Source organism: Mus caroli, unplaced genomic scaffold (genome assembly GCF_978045245.1).
Source record: "Mus caroli unplaced genomic scaffold, Mus_caroli_1 scaffold_1, whole genome shotgun sequence".
Classification (NCBI taxonomy): domain Eukaryota; kingdom Metazoa; phylum Chordata; class Mammalia; order Rodentia; family Muridae; genus Mus; species Mus caroli.
The window spans coordinates 136,462,522-136,470,135 of NW_028227256.1; the positions used below are offsets into that span (position 1 = coordinate 136,462,522).

At 35.0% G+C, this 7,614-nt stretch overlaps 1 non-coding gene across 1 annotated transcript; it reads left to right on the forward strand.

The window, feature by feature from the left end:
- The first annotated feature begins 7,192 nt into the window (after positions 1–7,192).
- On the forward strand, positions 7,193–7,296 carry LOC147006133 (U6 spliceosomal RNA). The gene has a single exon (XR_015048874.1). It is a non-coding gene; the product is annotated as a U6 spliceosomal RNA (small nuclear RNA).
- Positions 7,297–7,614: the final 318 nt, after the last annotated feature.

Below are 7,614 nucleotides of genomic sequence, written 5' to 3' on the forward strand. Positions count from 1 at the left end.
GTGGAAGGGCAGGAATGAACATAGATGATCAAGTATATGTGGGTCAAGATGTCAACTGGTTTGGCATTTATCAAGGCATGGTACTGCTACTTCATGAGGTAGATTTATTTTAGTCATATTGAAGATTCTCTGCATTGATTTCCATTGTGGCTGCACAAGCTTGCAATATTATGGAAGTCTCCTGAGGTTTCCATTTCCACCAGCATTCGTTTTCAGGGTTTTGCTGTTATTTTGTTATTGGTGGTAGTTGTTAATCTTCACAATGCTGACAGAGACATGTGCAATCTAAAGAGTTGTTTTGATTTACAATTTCCTAACCACTAGGGTTCAAGATCCTGTTTGAGAAATTTATTAGCCATTCTTCATCTTCTTCTTCTTTTTTTTTTAAATTTTTCGAGACAGGGTTTCTCTGTGTAGCCTTGGCTGTCCTGGAACTCACTTTGTAGACCAGGCTGGCCTCGAACTCAGAAATCCGCCTGCCTCTGCCTCCCAAGTGCTGGGATTAAAGGCGTGCGCCACCACGCTCGGCTCTTCATCTTCTTTTATATCTTTTCTTTTTATTACTCATCTTTCACTTAATACATCCCAACAACAGGGTCCTCTCACTTCATTCCTTCACATTCACTCTCTACTTCCCTCTGCTTTCCACAGATACACTAGTCCTTCATTTTCTTTCATAAAAGAACAAGTGTACCAGAAATATCAAAGAAACACACCATAATAGGTTGGAGTATGTCTTGACATTAATCTTTTCTTTTTTCTTTGTACACTCTATGTATGTATCCCAGGCCTGTTTTTGCATGGGACATTTTTTTTTGTGTTTTATTTCTTGCTTTCTGAGTTCTTTTGTATTTTGGATATTAGTCTTTTCTCACATGTATCACTAGAAAAGATCTCCCTCCCTTAGTAGACTTCCTGTTCAACCTGTTGATTGTTTCTTGGGTTTTGCAAGCGATTTTGAGGTTTTGGAAATTCCTTGTTTCTAGTGTTGAACTTTAGTACTGTACAAATGGAGTCACATTCAGAAAATTATTTCAAGTACCTATATTATGTAGGACTTTGCCTTTCTTTTGGTCTAGGCATGTGTTTCAGTTTTTAGGCTTAGGTCTTTGATGCATTTTGAGTTAGTATTTGAGGAGGGTGCAAGGTTTCAGAGTTTGCACAAGATCTTTTTAGGTCCTCTGCATCCCATGATCACTATTGAGAAAACATGTGTTATTTTAAGGTTCCTGCTTTTATGTGTGAGTTAATGTTTTTCCCTTTCAACTTTAAAATACTCTATGTCATGTACAAATGTTGTATCTGGTTTTTAAACATCATTGGACTTTCTCTTTCTGGTACTCTCTATTTCTTTTCCTGAGAGTCTATTTTATACCCTGTTAAGCATCTCTCTATATTCAGACACATTTTCTTTTGTGTTGTGTTAAGAGTATTTTCTCCTTTTGATAACTAATTATACAGAAAAAGTTTGGTTATATATATGGTTTGCCTTGGTTTTTATTTCTTTTTAATATTCTTTTTAGAATTAATATTTCCTTTGACTTGGAATTCCATTTCTTCTATTTTATTCAAGACCTGAAATTTACTCTCTCTTTTTTTTCCTTTGACATTTTTGGTGGATACTTTCTTTAATTATATTTCAAATGTTTTCCCCTTTCCTGGTCCCCAGCCTGGAAATGCCCTATCTCACCCGTCCTCCTGCTTCTGTGAGGGTGTTCCCCCAACCAACCCCCACATATATGAGAGATTCATTCCATATGTTCTCTTACTATAGAAAATTCTGATTAATACACCAAGGCACACTCAAAACAGTGTTGGTTTAAATCTATTTTAAATGTCTAACTTTCTAATAATTATATTCAATAACACAGGGTTTTTCAAACATTGACAGGTTACCTTAGTCAAACAGGAGCTATGATGAATTATTCTCCCTCATTCTAAAAGTCTCATATTATGCCCAAACATATACACATACACAAGCACATACATATATGTATATGAAATATATATTATACAATAGTTATATATATATATATATATATTATAATATATATTTATAAATAATAGTAGGTATCTGTATATATACATATATTGTATATATATAATATAGGTGTACATGTGCATATTTATATGAACAAATGATTATCTACATGTATAACAGCAGAAATCGAAAACTCATTATTATTTGCTGAATAAATATCTCTTTTCCACTATCAAAACATTTATAAGATGAGTCTGCCCACTCTAAATTAAAAAGTCTTTAAGATAATGAATTGTAACCCTTTATTAACTCTAGACAAATACAGTTTTATAAATTAATTTATATTTACTGTTGCTTTACATTCTCTATTAATTAACTTACAGAGTATGTATGTGAATGTTGTAGTTTCAGTAGCTATGGACCTCAAATTCTCTTATGCTTGACTGCTTGTCCATAAGAAATTACACTATTAGAAGTATAGCAATAAAAAGCCATGCAGTTAGGAGGATATTGGATAAGAGCCACATGCTACAGAACCCCATGTTCTCAAGCTTAAAGCTCCAGATGTCATGGTCCTTCTGAGAACACTGTTATTAACAATGCTGTATATGATATTGAACTTCAGTGTATTACTAGTATCCAGTTCGGTAAACATCAAACTTCAAAAGGGAGGGGCAAAACAAACAATGTTCAAGCAATTATTTCACAATAATAAGTTAATCATTTTACTTTTATGGAGCAATGTAATATCATTCAATTTTTAGTGCCAGTTTCCTGGTCAGTCACATTGTTATGCAGAAAGGAAGAAGAGGGAATAAATTACTTTTGCCTTCTTATTGACATGATAGCTGGTTAGGACAATTGGTAATTGTCTTCTTTGTCAGCTTTCATGGCTACTTCTAGTAAAATAAATGCTAGTCTCCAGGTAGGAATTTTCAGAACAGATTCAGCTTAGGGTCATTTGGGCTCTGTGGTATGGAATACACAATATAGAATGAAATTCCTCGTGGGGGCAAAAAAGTGCCATAGAAACAGTCATCAGTATCTTGACTTCTATTAGACAATCTTGACCAACAACTCAGAAGAGTGCTTCTCTTGTCTAGGACTGTTGTTTGTTAGATGGTTTTGTTTGTAAATATGGGCCTACATATATAGAACTGTATGTGTGCACATGTATACACACACACACACACACACCACACACACACACAAATTATTTTGTGTGCGGAGTCAATAATAAGATTCCTTGACATTCCCATGCACTATTTCAATATTCTTCCTCTTGTGTTTTTCTCCTTCCACTTCCCTAAGTATGTCACTCTCTCCTTTTTCCTATTCCTCCTGCTAAATTATTTGTATCCTATTCTCCTTTCTGTTTCTCATCCACCCTACCACTCTGGCAATGGTGTATAGATACCTCTCTGGTTTCTGTAGTTGCTTCGTTGTATAGCCTTGCATGTGAAGATTTGGAGCGAGACCTCTCTAATAAGGGAGATCATGTGAGGTTTGTCTTCATGGGTCTGGGTTACCATACTCCATACAATCTGTTCTGGTTTGCTCATTTACCTGAGAAGTTTATAATTTCACTTTTTATTATAGTTGAATGGTATTCCATATTGTATATGCCCGGAATGTTTATGGTCTGCTCATCATTTGAAGAACAATTAGGTTGCTTGCATTCACTATGTATTGTGGAAGGGCAGGAATGAACATAGATGATCAAGTATATGTGGGTCAAGATGTCAACTGGTTTGGTATTTATCAAGGCATGGTACTGCTACATCATGAGGTAGATTTATTTTAGTCATATTGAAGATTCTCTGCATTGATTTCCATTGTGGCTGCACAAGTTTGCAATATTATGGAAGTCTCCTGAGGTTTCCATTTCCACCAGCATTCGTTTTTCAGGGTTTTGCTGTTATTTTGTTATTGGTGGTAGTTGTTAATCTTCACAATGCTGACAGAGACATGTGAAATCTAAAGAGTTGTTTTGATTTACATTTTCCTAACTACTAGGGTTCAAGATCCTGTTTGAGAAATTTATTAGCCATTCTTCTTCTTCTTTTATATCTTTTCTTTTTATTACTCATCTTTCACTAAATGCATCCCAACAACAGGGTCCTCTCTCTTCATTTCTTCCAGTTCACCCTCTACCTCCCTCCCCTTTCCCCAGATACACTGCTCCTTCATTTTTTTTCATAAAGAACATATATCCCAGAATTATCAAGGAAACACACCTTAATAGGATGGAATATGACTTGACATAAATATTTCCCTGTTTCTTTTTATACTTTCTGTGCATATACCAGGCCTGTTTTTGCATGGGTCATTTATTTTTGTATGGTTTATTTCTTGCTTTCTGAGTTCTTTTGTATTTTGTATATTAGTCTTTTCTCACATGTATACCTAGAGAATATCTCCCTTCCTTAGTGTCCCATCCAGCAGGACTTAGTTATTCAGTGGTTCGAGGAAGACCGTGGCCTACAAGAAAAATGGGCGGAGAAAGGGAAGGGAAACTAAGCAGAGAGTTGTCAAGGTCTGTTTAATGGAGGCTAAGAGCCTGGTTATAAGCACACAATGAGAAAAAATAGGTAGGGGTCGAGGGGGTATAATAAAACACAGAGAAAGGGATGGACATCTGGAGTGGATGCTGATTGCAGGCTTCAAACATCTTGCAGCTTATCTTGGAATGTTGGCCCTAAAACAGTCCTGGGCAGCCTTCAAACATTCTGCAGTTTATCTTGGAGTGTCAGCCCTAACTAAACAGTCCCAGGCACCAAATGGAGACATGTGGAGGAGGTGAAGCTGGCTTTATCTAAGCAGTTCCAGGCACCAAATGGATACATGAAGGAGGGAGTGAAGCTCGCAGTCCCAGACTCTAGATGGAGACAATGAAGGAGGGGGTGACATAATTCCCATCAAAGGGTCAGCCGGATCTTCAGGGTGAGAGTTGTTGAGGGTTTAGTTTCCTACAGTTTGGTCTCTCACACTTTAGTAGGCTTCCTCTTCAACCTGTTGATTGTTTCCTGGGTTGTGCAAGAGATTTTTAGGTTTTAGAAGTTCCTCGTGTCTAGTGTTGAACTTAAATATTTTACAAATGGAGTCATTTACAGAAAGTCCTTTCACGTACCTATATCATGCAGGACATTGACTATCATTTTTCTAGACATTTGTTTCAGTGTTTACGCTTAGGTCTTTGATGCGTTTCGAATTAGTATTTAAGGCAGGTGCTAGGTTTCAGAGTTTGCACAAGATCTCTTTAGGTCCTCTGCCTCTCATGATCACTATTGAGAAATCATGTTATTTTAAGGTTCCTGCTTTTATATGAGTGAATGTTTTTCTCTTTCAACTTTAAAATACTCAATGTCATGTACATATTTTGTATTTGGTTTTTAAACATCATGGGAACTTTCTCCTTCTGGAACTCTATTTCTTTTCCTGAGAGTCTATTTTACCCTGTTAAGCATCTCTTTCTTAGCTGGGCATGGTGGCGCACACCTTTAATCCCAGCACTCAGGAGGCAGAGGCAGGCAGACTTCTGAGTTCGAGGCCAGCCTGGTCTCCTGAGTGAGTTCCAGGACAGCCAGGGCTACACAGAGAAATCCTGTTTCGAAAACAAAACAAACAACAACAACAAAAACAAACAAACAAAACCCCACAAAAACAAAGCACCTCTTTATATTAGGACACATTGTGTGTGTGTGTGTGTGTGTTGTGTGTTTGTGTTGTGTTAAGAGTATTTTCTCCTTTTGATAACTAATCATACAGAAAAAGTTTGGTATTGTATATGCTGTGTCTTGGTTTTTATTTCTTTTTAATTTTCTTTTTAGAATCAATATATCCTTTGACTTGGATTTCCACTGCTTCTATTGTCTTCAAGACCTGAAATTTTCTCTTTCTCTTTTTTTCCTTTGATATTTTTGTTGGATACTTTCTTTAGTTATATTTCAAATGTTTTCCCCTTTCTTGGTCCCCACCCTGGAAATGCCCTATCCCACTCTGTCCCCTTGCTTCTGTGAGGGTATTCCCTCAACCAACCTCCCACATATATGAGAGATTGCCATTCCATATGCTCTCTTACTCTAGAAAAATCTGATTAATACACCAAGGCACACTGAAAAAAATATTGGTTTAAATCTATTTTAAATGACTAAATTTCTAATAATTACATTCAATAACACAGGGTTTTTCAAACATTGACTGGTTACCTTAGTCAAACAGGAGCTATGGTGAATTATTCCTCCTCATTCTAAATGTGTTATATTATGCACAAACACACATTTACGCAAACACATATATGTATATAAAATATATATTATAAATAGATATGTATATAATATGCTTTTAATATATATGTATATATAATAGGTATATGTGTATATATAATATATGTGTATATATGTATATTTATATGAACAAATGATTATCTACATGTGTAACAGCAGAAATTGAAAACTCATGATTATTCTCTGAATAATTATCACTTTTCCACTATCAAAAATTTATGAGACAATTCTTCAAATGTAAATTAAACTCTTTAAATTAATGAATAATAACCCTTTTCTCTATTAACTCTAGATTCAAATAGAGTTTTTATAAATTAATTAATATTTATTGTTACTTTGCAGTCTTTATTAATTTACTTACAGGGTTATGTATGTGTATGTGGTAGTTTTAGTAGCTGTGGCTCCCAAATACTCAAATGTTTGATTACTTGTTCATAGTAAATCACACTATTAGGAAGTGTAGCTTTGTTAAAGTAGGTATGGACTTGATAGAGATGAAGTGTCACTGTGGAGCCAGGTTTTGAGATTTTCTGTTGTCATGCTATTTTCAGTGTGACACTTCGTCTTCTGCTGTGTATGGATTAAAGTGTAGAATTCTCAGCTTCATTGTCAGTATCATGTATGCCTGGATATTGCCATACACCCCACAGTGATGATAATGGACTAAATATGTTAACTTGTAAGCAAACTCCAATTAAATGTTATTCCTCATAAGAGTTGCCTTGGCTAATATGTTTCTTTATAGCAATAAAATAATGCCTTAGAAGTGGTTTATTTCATGCTTATAAGTGATGCCAAATATTTATAATGTGAATATTATTACAGCGATAGAATCATATATCTAGTGAAATTTTTAACTCCTTTGTATAATTGCTTGAATGGTTATTTATTATTTCAATGTGACAAAAATTAAAAGTTCATATGTGTGCTTGCTTCTGCATCTTATATACAAAAATTTGAATAATATAGAGGTTAGTAGGGATCCTGTAGAAGGATGCCACTCAAATTTGTAAAGCATTCCATATTTCCTTATATAACTTATTATCAGCGTCTCACAGTACCTTTTCCAAAATTGACCAAATAAACAGTCAAATAAAGGCCTCAACAGATACAAGAAGATTGAAATAATCCCATGCACCCTATCAGATCACCACAGACTAAAACTGGTCTTCAATAACAGCAAAAACAACAGAAAGCCCACATACACATGGAAACTGAAAAAAAAAAAATCTCTACTCAAAGATAACCTGGTCAGGCAAATAATAAAGAAAGAAATTAAAGAGTTCCTGGAATTTAATGAAAATGTTGACATATCATATCCAAACCTATGGGTTACAATGAAAGCAG